Genomic DNA, 13704 nt, shown 5'->3' on the forward strand with positions numbered 1-13704 from the left:
CTGCTAAAGTACTGTCCAAGCATTTGTGTTTACACCCATATGTTTAGTTATTATAGCAATCACTTTCTAGATATTCTTGCTTCTTGCTGTTTGTGTTTTTATACTAGATGAACTCCCACTGAAATGGGCCAACAACCCATGGAAAACTGACAAGGTAGAGACCCGAGTGCCTTATCACAATAGGAGGAAGATCATCCCACACCTTCAACCCCTCCAAGGCTCAGGGACTTCTGCAGAAGCAGTTGGCAGAAAGAATTTAAGAGCCAGAGGAAGGAGTGGAGTGTTAACTGGAAGTGTACTCTGACCACTATGCCAGCAAGCTATAGTCACACCTCTTTCCCAAGCTCATCAAGGAGACAAAGGGTGAGTCAGTTACCCCTCCCACACAATCAGTCGACCTTAGCTGCTTGTTGAGGAGGAGCTAAGGATATATAAGCCGAGAACACCAGGAGGCACCTCTCACCATTTTCTGCAGCAGTCGGGATGTCACAGGATCTATATTTGAGTGTAGACTTTCCAGTGTAGCCATAAATGGAGGGAGGGTCACTCCTCTGTAAATAAACCCTCATCCTACGCTCTGTTAAAAAAGAAAAGAAAAAGACAGATGAGAGGGATCTGACTAGACCCACAAGTGGATGGACTTGCACTGGGGAACATCTGGGGACACTAACTTGACACAGTGGGCCTTAACACCCAGAACAAAGTATATGGGTTTTAGTAGGGGGGGAGGCTAGGGGAGGGGTTTTGTGGGTATGGGGCTATAAAGATGATTCTGATTGTTTGAGATGTTCTGTATGAAATGCAACAAAATTTAATGAAAACAAATATTTTTAAAAATGAATCATTTTGTAGTTCCCAGCAATTCAGTCTGCATGGATCCTTCCTCAAATTCAGCCCCATTCCTAGCCTTTGAAAAATATTTTACTTTTTTAGTTAATATTTTCTCAAGCTATTATTACAACAAATGTGATGGTATTCTAGAAGTATAAACCTAGCTATATTTGACCATAATCATCAACAATATCTACACTGTATCATAAAATGCTCATGAAAACAATCAATTTATTTAAGAAGTTGCTTCTTTCTCAGTATCTTATTTTTTATTCAAACATAATATGCCTATTTCCTTAGAATTATTCTACTAGATCTAAAATATTAATAAATATTAATATCTTTATAGGATATCAGATTAAAAAGTGTCATCCATATTTTCCTATAAAGTTGAATTGGCCCAGTAAATACAAAACAGAAATCTAAAGTCTCTTAACATTGTTTATACTGAAAATGTATTAAATTCTATTCTGAAAGTACACTGACCTGGAAAAGCATTTGTCTTCTTCTAGTAAATAGAAGCCTGTGTAAATAGATATCTTCTTTGAACTGAGGTTTACTTTGTTCTAAGGAGACTGATGTATCAGATCTCTTCAACAGTGTCCTTGTTACACAACAGGATCAGCCATTCCCCAGATTTGTACTGCAGCATATGGAAACCCACAAAACTCAGAGCAAATAAAGTGGAATTTTTTAATCTGAGTAGTAAGATGAGAAACTCTATCAAAGCCCTGGCTTTGTAATCTGGAAGTCTGTTTAGCAGCTCCTCCTCCCTGCTGGGTCTACAACAAGGCAAACTATGGAATAAAATAGCCCTGTAGAACTGTATCTGAGGAACTGGAGAGATGGCTCAGCAGTTAAGAGTGTGTACTGCTCTTGCAGAGGACTGGAGTTCAGTTCCCTTCACCCATGTCAGGTAGCTCATAACTGCCTGTAACTCCAGTCTCAGGGAATCTAATGCTTTCTGGCCTCCAAAGGTACCCATATTCATGTGCACATACCCCACTTACATACATACAATTAAAAATTAAAAATAAAGCTAAATGTCATGTCTTTTTCATTGCTTTTGCTGTTGTTAGTTTTTTAATTAATTTTATTCATTGGTAACTTCATATATATATATGAATATATATATATATATATATTCATACACACACACGTATTCTGATTATTCTTATCCTGTACCCTCTTTTATCTTCCTCCTGCTCACAAAACCCTCTCCCCTCTCTACAAATCTCTTTTTCTACATTCATATTTGTTTTGCTTTGTGACCCACTGCGTTTAACCAGGACTCTCTGAGTGACAATGAATTTGGAACTATCCATTGGAGCCCAGTAGGCTCACCAGTGGGTTCATAACTGAAGACATTGGCTCCTCATCTATCAGTAGCCAATAGTTCATCCGGGAGGGGGTGCATCAAGAGCCACTTCCCATCCATTTGATTGTTGAGCCAGTCTTGTGCAGGTCCAGGGCATGTAACTTAAGCTGTTCTGAGTTCAAGAATGCCCTGGCTGTGCCAAGCCCTGAAAATGACATTTTTCAGGTTATCTTCTCCTTATCTTCTGGTTGTAACATTTTTTTCTGCCCCCTCTTCTGCCATGTTTCCTGAACCTTAGAAAGAGAGTCATAAATATCTTAGTTGGGGCTGAGCATTCAGCCATCACTTTCTAAACAAAATTTGCCAGAAAAACAAAAACAAAAACAAAAAACAAACCCTGCATCTTCAATGAACCTCCTGTAAGGCTGATCAACTGATTAGACCTTCAATGATTGTGACGAGTTTGGAATGTTGCAGGCCCAGAGCCTAATTACAACTTACCATGGCCTATCTTTAGCCCCCTGAATAGCCATTTCTCGCCAATTTCTATATTTGACCTAACATCCTGTAACTAAGAAATAAAAACCTTTAGAATGTATTAACTTAACAAAACCTAGCTTCCACGAACGAAAAGGTTGAGTGTGATCAGATAGCATCTGAGGTCTATATTTGAAATTTCTCCTTTGCTATAAATGTCTACTTAACGTTTCCACCAATGTATTTGAAAAATGCCTTGATTTATGACTTTCTTTGTTTCCTTACCATAACAACTTCATGAACCTGTTTCCACATTGGGACATGAAATTTTGGGTGACCTAAATCTGTATTCCCAGGCCATGATCATTCATACTGGGCTATAGAATAAACTATCTCTTATCCTCTTTGAGGTGAGAATTGTGCTTTTGTGTTGACAACTTATTCTCAGCACTTTGAACAGCCATGAGTGTCCGCATGCACCATCATTCACTGCAAAAAAAAAAAGGTTCTCTGGTTAAGGCTGAGAATAACATTTATCCTAAGTCAGCTCCTACCCCGACCCTCTTCCCACAGCCCCACCATGCCCTGAGTGTCATTTCTAAGACAAGGCCTCCTTAACTATGATGTTCCACTTAAATGTCTCTCCTGAGTGCCCTCACAACCTCTTGTGTACAATTCAAAAGCTGCATTCACTTACTCAGTGCCACTGTCTTCACTGCCTAGCTGCTTGTCCTTCAAAACAAAGAGCATGGCTTACTCAACTTTGTTTTCCCTACGTGGGTATCTGGGACAAAGTACCTGCCTGGTAAATGTTTATGTGAATGAATAAATGACAAGCAAACAGTATATATTTATGAAATAAGAAAGTCATTGTGTATATATTTGCAAAATTGTGTCTTTGGACCTTTCTATTTAATCTGTCCTATATTTTGATGTACAAAAATAATTTAAATTTGGGTTCTATGAAAAAATCTGGCACATAAATTTTTATTTTCAGATTATGAAATTTCACATATTTCAAATTATGATTTCTATTTTGGCCAAAAGAGTTTTTAACCAAAAGTGTGTGCGTGTGTGTGTGTGTGTGTGTGTGTGTGTGTGTGTGTGTGGCCTAAATATTACTGAGAAACAATGGCACAAGCTTATGAATATGGTGATGAATTTATAATCTGAAACTTAGTGATTGTATTCCACTGTGACCAGGGTATATAATTCTTTCTTCAGGCAAGGGGCTGTCGATAGGCAGCTTCCAGAAATAATGAATGTTTGCAGTCATAATTTCATGGGTTGACTGAAACTTAATGGCCTTTATTTCCAATTTAGTTTGTGATATGTTCCAGTAGAAATAGTCCCAAATGAAATATAGTCTATTACAATACTATTTAACCCTCTATTATTTTGTTCATCATTTGATGCTGTTTGCTTGGGTTTATGTGCCCAGCTAAAGCAGGCTGTGTGGGCCACCTCACTGCCCTGCTGCTTCTGGTTCAGTCATCATTATGCAGAAGGTTGTTTACTGTCTTAGAGATGAGGGTGCTTACTTCATCTACCACAGCCAATTTTGCTCTTAGCCCACTGGCTACTGAAGTATCAGCAGCAGCAGAAAGAAAAGGAAACACAAAGGTGAAATCTAGATTTGTTTTTCCAATTTACTGTCCATAGATGGAACTGGAGAAAATGTGAAGAGTTATGAATTAATGCAAGTCTTGTTGTCTCTAACTGTGGAAAAGTATGACCTGGAATGGAGGATTTGATGCAGTAGTGTTAAAGGTCCACATATAGAGAGACAACTGAGCAACTCAGTGCCACACAGAGTACAATCAGCATTTTAAAGGAAGAAGATACGAGAGCTAGCATCTCATTGTAGCTCTGTGCTGGTGAGGGGGGGTGAAACACAATGTTCCTACAGATGGTTCCTCCTTAGGGGCAGGCATGAGGTCCGCTTGACTATCTCCTTGATTATTTATGAAACAGGGTCTCAGTATTTATCTAAAGCTGGCCTCAAGATCTTGATCCTCCTGCTTCAGCGTCTAAATTGCTGAGACTGCTGGTATATACCAGCACACCTGGACTCATATGAGGTTCACTTGACGTGATTTTGTAAAAATACTCATAACTTGTGTCTATTCTAAAACACAGGAATCAAAATCTCCTGAAGGCCCGGACAAAGCTATTTTAAAAACAAGCAATTAAGTCCTCAAATGGGTATGATACCCATTTTTGTAATAATAAATCATTATGCAATTATTGTCCAGATTGTGTCAAAGCCAATTAATTCAATGAAAAATAAAACCGTTTAGGTAGTTATAGCACAAATATTCATTGGCAGGACTATTTCTTTAGCTTCTGAAGGGAACAAAGGCCATAAGGGCTTATGTTTAGACTATAGGACACTGATATGGATATCCAGCATGAACCAAGATGGCTAACACTAGACATCTGAGGGTTGAGTCAACATAAAATGGCTGACACTAGATGTTGGGGGACTGCAACAGTAAATAGTGATGTAAAGTATTATACAACCCGTTTTGGCAAGAAACCACATTTGTGTAATTTCCTATAAATTGTCCTTGCTCCCAGCAGCACTTGCTCTTGGAGGTGGGGGAGGCACCTGCTTGGTGGCTTGTGTGCTAACAAGTGCTCTCATCAATCTTTAATCTCCTGGCTTCTAGTGACCCTCCATCGGTGGCCCTAGGACTTGGCCTCCACAGCTCCTCTTTCACAGTGTTCATGGATACAGAGCTTCTGTAGTTTTTGTGATATTGGTGCTCAGAGATGAACATAGTGGCTTATACCTATTCTGCAAGAAAACAGACACAAAATCACCTCAGATCACCTTCTGCCTAAACTAGACTGAAAAATTACATAGAGATATTATCCTTAGCTTGAAAAGATAACTATATCAAAAAAAAAAAAAAAAAAAAAACCCAAGAGATACCGAGTATTGTTTGGGGATAAAAAATCAGAAACCCTGGGATAATATTGTTGGGAATATAAATTGATAGAAACATTATGGAAGTTTCTCAAAACCACAAAAATAAAACTGCTACATATTCCAATAATCCTAGTCCTGGGTATATTTCTCAGGTAAAGAAGTCGCTGTCTTAAAGAGATATCTGTATTCTGTCGTTCATAACAGTATCTTCCAATGTCTAAGATTTGGAGACAACTAAGGATCTGTGGATGGACAAATTGATAAAGGAAATGTGATAAAGGAAAAATCCAGAGGGATTTTACATACACATGAGCACACACAAAGTACAATCTTCTTCATCCACGGATAAGAAAGAAATCCTGCCATTTCAGACACCATGGAAAAATCCAGAGGGATTTTAGGCAAAGTAAAAGAAGCCAGACCCATAAAGTCAAATACTTCATGGTCTCCATTATATGTAGAATCTAAAAAAGGACAAATTCATAGAACAGCTAGTAAAAACAATGGCTTCCAGGAACCAGGAAGTGGGAAATGCAGAGTATTGTTTTGTTTAAAAATATAAAAGAAGTACAAACTTTTTATTATAAGATGGATAGCGTACAGGGATCTCACATTTAACTTGGATATTACAGTTAATAATGGTTTATTAGTTACTTGAAACCTGCCAGGAGTAAATACCCTCATCCCACAACATATTTTCAAACAGTAGCTAAGTATGGTGATGTGTGTGATAATTTGATTATGGTACTCATATCATAGTGTATATGTGCGTGAAATTGTTATACTATAAACCTTGAGTATACAGCAGTCCTCATAGGCATATGTTCCACATCTCTGAATTCAACAAAGTAAAGTTTCAAAATGTTTGGAAAACCCTGGGCTCATACTAAGCTTATACAGTTTTTTTTTTCTTGTAATTATTCCCTAAAGAATATGGTATGGCAGTTATTTACCTGGCATTCACATTGTAGTGAATACTATAAATAATCTAGAGATTATTTTAAATAAAAAGGTCTATGTGTAGGTTGTATACAAATACTGCCACATTTTATATAAAGGACTTGAGCCTAAAGAATTTAGGTATTCTCAGGGGATCCTAGAACTAACTATCAACAGATACCAAACTATGACTATATATAACTTTTATAAATTAGATTTCAATGAAACCAAAAAAAGTAAATTATGCCACTAAAAAACTCAAATATTTTAGACAAAATTTCTCCAGGAGCTAGTGTGTGTGTGTGTGTGTGTGTGTGTGTGTGTGTGTGTGTGTGTACATGCCATGCTTCACATGTAGAAGTTAGAGGACAATCTCAAGTGCTAGTCCTAAGCGTCTGTCTTGAAGATAGTCTCTCATTGCTGCTTGTCACTGTGTAGGCCAGGCTAGCTGTTGCATAAGTTTCCAGAGATTCTCCTGTCTCTGCCCCCCATCTTGTCATAGAAGCTCTGGGGATTACAGACACTTGATACTGAGAATAGTTTTTACATGAGTTCTGGGGATTCAAACTCAGGTCCTCCAGTTTGCACAGGAAGCAGTTTATCCACTGAGCCATCTCCCCAGCCCAAGAACTCAGTTTTAAAGCCGATGAATGAATGACAGTTAATGAGATTCTTTCAGCGCTCCTCTTTGTTTGCTCTAGCATATCTGAGGTGCTTACCAACACTTAATATTAGATAATCTATGGAAGTGAAGTTATCATTATGCTAAGCCACAGTGCTTTCTAGATGCTACTAGAAGAGATGTGGTGATCCAGGACATGTTTCCTTTGCGCTAGAGTAAAGACACAGGGGCTGCATCAACAGAAAAAAGTCTTATACTGAAACATGATGTCTGGGATGGGTTTGATAAAAGCAAAAGGTTGGTCTTTAGGGTCAAATGAAATGACTCCTCTGTTGAGGGAAAGCTATAAGGGACAGAAACACGAAAAGCCTGACCTCGTCAGGATAGAAATCAAGAATGCCACTGTATTTTCCACAGCACTCATCATATTGCTGCCCTTCATTCAGCAAGCAGTAGTAATTACAGCTTGTCTTCCAAGACCTTCCCCTGAAAAGACCCTTCATCTCTCTCTGCTCCAGGCCATCCCACTTCCTTAGGGAGTGATGGCCCTCATCCAGATCCAGGCTATCCTGCTGGCAGCTCTTGTCTGGACCCAATGGCCCTCAGCTGGAGCTCCAGGTGGCCCATTTCTCATTCTGCAGTAGGGCTTCCACAGGATCCACCCCTTCCTGAGATCTCTCTACCATTAGTGCAGTCAGGACTTGAATGTCTTCCCAACATCCACAGAGCAGTTCAGTAGTTCATGAAAATTTTATTCCCAAAGAAGAGTCAGCCATGGAATGAAGATAAGTTCAGAAAAGGTATACTACCTTTATACAATGCACAGAAACAAGGTCTAATTACAGTGTTCTCAAAGTTGGTTTTTACTCACCAGTCTTCTTGGTTGTGTACGCATCTATATGTGTATACATTTTTATAACTATATCTTTACTTGATCCATGTGTCAACTAACAGGTAATCAAACTAATAGATGAACAGAAACTGAAAAATTCCATATAGTTGGAGATATAGCTACAAGGGAGACATGTAAGTACATAGATGATAGATGATGATGATAGATAGATAGATAGATAGATAGATAGATAGATAGATAGATAGATAGATGGTAGATAGATAGATAGATAGATAGATAGATGGTAGATAGATAGATAGATGATAGATAGATAGATAGATGATAGATAGATAAATAGAGATGGATGGATAGATAGATAGATAGATAGATAGATAGATAGATAGATAGATAGATTTAAAAGCATATACAAATACTATGGATGATAGGTGATAGATAGATAGATAGATAGATAGATAGATAGATAGATAGATAGATAGATGATAGATAGGTAGATGATAGATGATAGAGAGAGAGACAGATAGATGATAGACAGACAGATAGACAGATGATAGATGATAGATAGATGAACACAAAACTAAGATAACTGCATAGACATACTGCTTAAAAATTTAGGGTTATGTTCATCCACACATAAAAGCATTTTAAGGAGTTTCTGACAATTTTTCACATTGCTTTGGTTACCACAGTGTATACAACAAGTTTTAAAGATTTTCAACAAACTTGAAAAGTATGATTGAGACATGCTGACATAAAATTGAGAGATGATATAAAATGCAAACTCCAATTTGTAAGACAAAACTGAAGGTGGATTGTCACCTCATTCGTAGGGTATATTTGCTGCCAGGCTAAAAGAACACCTCAGTCGTCTTCCAGAACAGGTAAAGAATTAAGAAACTGTATGAGATTCTTAGGGTTACTATAATAAATAGTCACAACCTTTGTGGCTTAAAACAGTAGAAATGTATTTTCTCATAGTGTTAGAAGCTAAAATAGGAAGTCAGAGTGCTTACAGAGCTATCATCACTCTGATGCCTCTACAGTTGTTTCCTTGCCTCCTCCAGCTTCTGGCTGGCAGTACTGGCATTCCTTCACATACCTCACTAACTCCAATCTCTGCCTTAAACGTCATATAACCTCTTACGTGTCTTCAAGTCTTTCTTCCCTTTAAGGTCATTAGTCACTGAAGTTAGGGCCCAACTTAATCCAATAAGACTTGATCTCAATTTGATTACATCTGCAAAGATCCAATTTTTATACAGCATCTATATCATTCTATATAGATGTTGTGCTACTTTTCTTGTTGCAGTGACCAAATTCTGACAAAAAAGCAACCTAAGGGAGAAGGGCTTACTTTGATACAGACCATCATTGTGGATGAGGTGTGGCAGCCGGTCACATTGCTTTGGCAGTCAGGAAACAAAGGACAGACAGGAAGTATGACCAGGCTACCAAACCTCAAGGCCCACCCCAATAATTCACTTCCTCCAGCAAGTCTCCACTTCCTAAAGATTTCACTACCTTCCCAAATAGTATTATCACCTGGGAATCAAGTGTCTGAACACATCAGCCTATGGGAATATTTCACAATCAAACTACAGCAAACAATCCAGGTATCTCTGTGCTGAACACAATTAAATGGCCTATAGGAGGCATTTAACTAACATGGTTTAAGAATCAACTTTATGCCAGACTAACTACCAATATTAGGGGATAGATTCTGGGATACCATATTATAAACACAGAAAATGAATGGGGCTGAAATTAGAACTATAAAGCTATTTTAAAATATTATCTAAACTGAGTTACTTTTGGTAGTGTAAGTAGGTACAACTGATAATTACATCCTGATGATAGATATAAAGCACATCTGTTCACTATTTTAGCCACAAAGGGGTAAAAAACACAAAATTAGGCTCTTGAATTTTAAGTCTTATTTTGCATTCAAGTTGCTTTTTGAAAAAGTGCTTCCATATAAGTTGCTCTGGGTTGGAAGCAGCAGGAATTTATGTATATAATGATGGATAATAATTTCTTTAGAGAAATGCTAGATAACTGAAAGAAATAAATTATTTATAAGCACTGGAGTGGTTTAGTTCACCTCCAAATCTGCAACTATTTTAACTGTGAACGTTTTTTATTCACATATAAATAAGACTTAGCTGTCTTTATGTCTAGAATTCCTGAATCTTCAGTGTGTGCTTATCAGGTGCTCTCGAAGAACTGTCTCTATGTTGCCTTCGCTCTGTGTATATCATTCATTGGTTTAATAAGAATGTTCTTGGATAGCTTTTCTGATTCTTATTTTTCATGCTTCCAAAGTTAAATCTATTATTTAAATCCATAAGTATTCAATCAGAGATTGTACAGTATTTAGCTACGCAAAGTCACTGAAATTTGAACATAATAATAGGATGAAAAGTTTGGGGTTTGCTATGATTTTTCTCAGAAAAAAAAAACCAACCAGCTGATAGTTTATTTTAAAAAGTAGGTCAGCTCACAGAATGAAAGGCTGTTTAATTAACTAGAAGCTTAAAAGACAAAGTGGGTAAGTCACCATTTGCCTTATTAGAGACTAGTCTTTTAGAAATCATAAATTTGGATGAGTCCTAAATGATAATAATCAATCACAGGGTTAATACAGCCCCGTGGTTATCCACATGTAATAATATGTAGGATGATAACTGTGTAAAAATAAAAATATACAAATCTACAGATGTGTAGTCTGACTATTCGGGTTATACTTACACACACACACACACACACACACACACACACACACACAATTGGAAAAAATGCGATAACAAACTGTGATCCCAACTAAACATAAGGACATTCAAAATTGAATGCCAACAGAATGGGCTGAAGCCATTAGGAATTTCTGAGGGGAAACATTGTAAGTGGAGATCTTTGAAGGTAAAAAGATGGAAGAGGAGACAGCAAGACGGAAAGAGGATGTGCAAAGGTACAAAGAACAGAGGAAGGAACTAACATTTAACAACTAAACACTGGGCAGAGTACAGGACACCTCACATTCGTTATCTAATTGGATTTTCACAGCAGGGCTTCAAGGTGTCTATGAGTGGTAAATCATTAAAGTAACACAGCTAAAAGGCAACAGGTAGAACACCTGAACAGGTCCTGGCTGAATCCAGAACCTGCTTCTGTACCAGGGTGATTCATGGCACGGATTCCCAGTAGTAGGGAGACAACCCTAGAAGCAGCTAGGACCTGAGAGCCAAGGAGTGGCACTCACAGCAGGTGAGACTCAGTTCCCCTAAGAGTGCCTCATCAAACACGCAGGCACAGAGGTGATGCTTCCTAATTTAGAAACTGGCACCTTGTCCTCATTTTTCTCTCCTGCAACTATTTAAAGAAATTACTCTAAGACTGCACATATTACAAGGAAATGTGTGAAAAAAGTGACTTTGCAAAGCTGCCTGTGGGAGTAATTTTTAGCAGTTTGAGTTTATAATGATATCAGCTATAGTGTAAGTGCAAATGTGACTAGTCAGTGCACTGCCATTTGGTATAGCTCAGGGCTGCTTTGCCTGTTTTCCATCAGTAATGGGATTTCTCTTTTTCTCTCATATACAAAGAACCACACAAGAAACAGTGGGAAAAATAATAACTCACCTTTTTCTAGAAGTTCTTTGGTCTGCCTATACACTCGGGGGTCAAAGTTTCAGCAATTTTTAAATAATTGTAGGTAGGATATCTTATAGAGGAATGATGAGCAAAAGACAGGAAAGTTTCCTGAATAAAGAAATATGTTGAACTAATGTAGCATTCAATGTTTGCTTGCTTATTGTTGGAAAGGAATCTGTTATTAATTTCTCAGATCCAAATTTAATAGGGGCTACTGATGCCGTCTTTCTCTCTGCACATGGGACCCTGCTTCTACTGGCTTATTAGTTTTGATAATCCCCTGTGAAAGCCTATGAGAAAAATACTATACATTATACATAGGAGATGTTGGCAATTGTGTCCTCAGCGTTATTTCAGGTTTTTACATGGAAAAATTGATTCTGCTTAAGGTGTTTCATAGTCCTTAAGATAAGGATTGTAGCAAAGTAAGTTTCATGCTCATTAAGTAAAGGTTCTGCAAAGAAATAAGAGTAGCTAATAATATGTAAAGATCGTTTCCTCTCCTGATTAAAGTGGACTGATGTGTAATGCTTTAACTCATAAGTAGGTTATAAGCAAAACAACTTATCTTTCTCTAGATTTTGCTGAAGAAAACTGTCAAGGTAAGGAAAAAGGGAGAGGTGGAAAAAGTCAAGTGATTTTACAAGATTGTTGGAAGCATGAACTAAGAGCTCCCTCAATCTAAGAACACTGACTCATTTGAAAATTTTTATTTATTTTTTACTATGTACAGATTTTGTGCCAGGCATTTGAGGAACAACTTGAACATGACGAACACAGAGCTTGAAATCTTATTGGGAAGGAAACAATAGGTCAACAGTGAAGACAATGTGGTCAGTGGAGATGACATTGCTCTCTGACTAGAAATGTCAATGAAAATTCTTCACAGTGAGCAACTTTTAGGATGAAACACAGCCTATGTGTATGAGTTATCTAGCTGAGAATTTAGTGGTGGACCAAACAGGAGGCAGAGTGGGAAAGGGATTTATCCAGTTGTTCCAGGCAAAAGTAATCATATATTCAAGGGCCTAAGGTATACTCATACTATTTTTTTAAAGCGACAACAAGAATAACCATACATAGAGAATTGCTCAAGAGGAATACTCTCATGCAAATGTTCTAAATGGATATAATCATGAGCCTTCCCTTTAGAAAAGTTAAATCCATTTGAGCAGATAATATAAAATCTGTGGTAAAATCAAAGACTAAATAAATGTTCAGAGATGATCAAATGGATTGAGAGAAAAGGGGAGCTCACCTCTCTCTCATCTCACTGCCTCCTCTCTTCAGCATTCCTGGGTACCAAAAGTTATGTGAAAATGCAGAACAACAGGATGCCCGTGTGACCCAGGCTCTTTACAAGAGGTTTAAAATTTGTGTGGGCATGAATTTGCTCCCTAACTCTCTTGTGAGAAGAGGTAAGTCAAATAAGTACAAGAAATTGTCAATGCTTGACTGTAGTCAAGCACGTGTGGCAACGAAGACACATTGCAAAGCATCAGGTAATGTGGGAATAGGCAGGATTTGGTGAAGAATGCAGCAAGTAGATGTTTATAGATCTTTGATCTGAATAGGAGTTCAGTTAGTGGAATGGAAAATTAGAGCAGGAGTATGCTGAAAATTACAGAAAAATGTGTATGCTGAGTTTTTATTTTAACAGATTAGTTTTTTACATTTTTATACATGTATATACATTCTGAATACTCTCTCCCCCTAACCCTTTCTTATCTCTCTTTCATCTTTATCACTTGCCACCCTCTCCCTACCAATCCCTTTCCCAGATTCATTAGTTTTGGTTGGCCAGTTCCACTCCCAACCTGCAGCCTGCCTTGACAGATCCAGTATTCTGGAGTCTCCACTACAACTTAGGTTTCATCTCCACAAATGCACACAATGGCTTCTTGGGTCCTCCTTGCAGGGACTGTGACTCTACCAAAAATTGCCTTTGCCAAATCTGCTCTCCATACCCAGTTCAACCTTACATCTTTCATGCCTTCAAAACCACTACCATGTGGGTGGTATCACCATGTTCTTCCACCAACTAGAGATATAGTTTGGCCTCCTGGGACCATAGCTGTGTTAGT

Source organism: Nannospalax galili, unplaced genomic scaffold, assembly GCF_000622305.1.
Source record: "Nannospalax galili isolate Female #2095 unplaced genomic scaffold, S.galili_v1.0 scaffold1732, whole genome shotgun sequence".
Lineage (NCBI taxonomy): Eukaryota > Metazoa > Chordata > Mammalia > Rodentia > Spalacidae > Nannospalax > Nannospalax galili.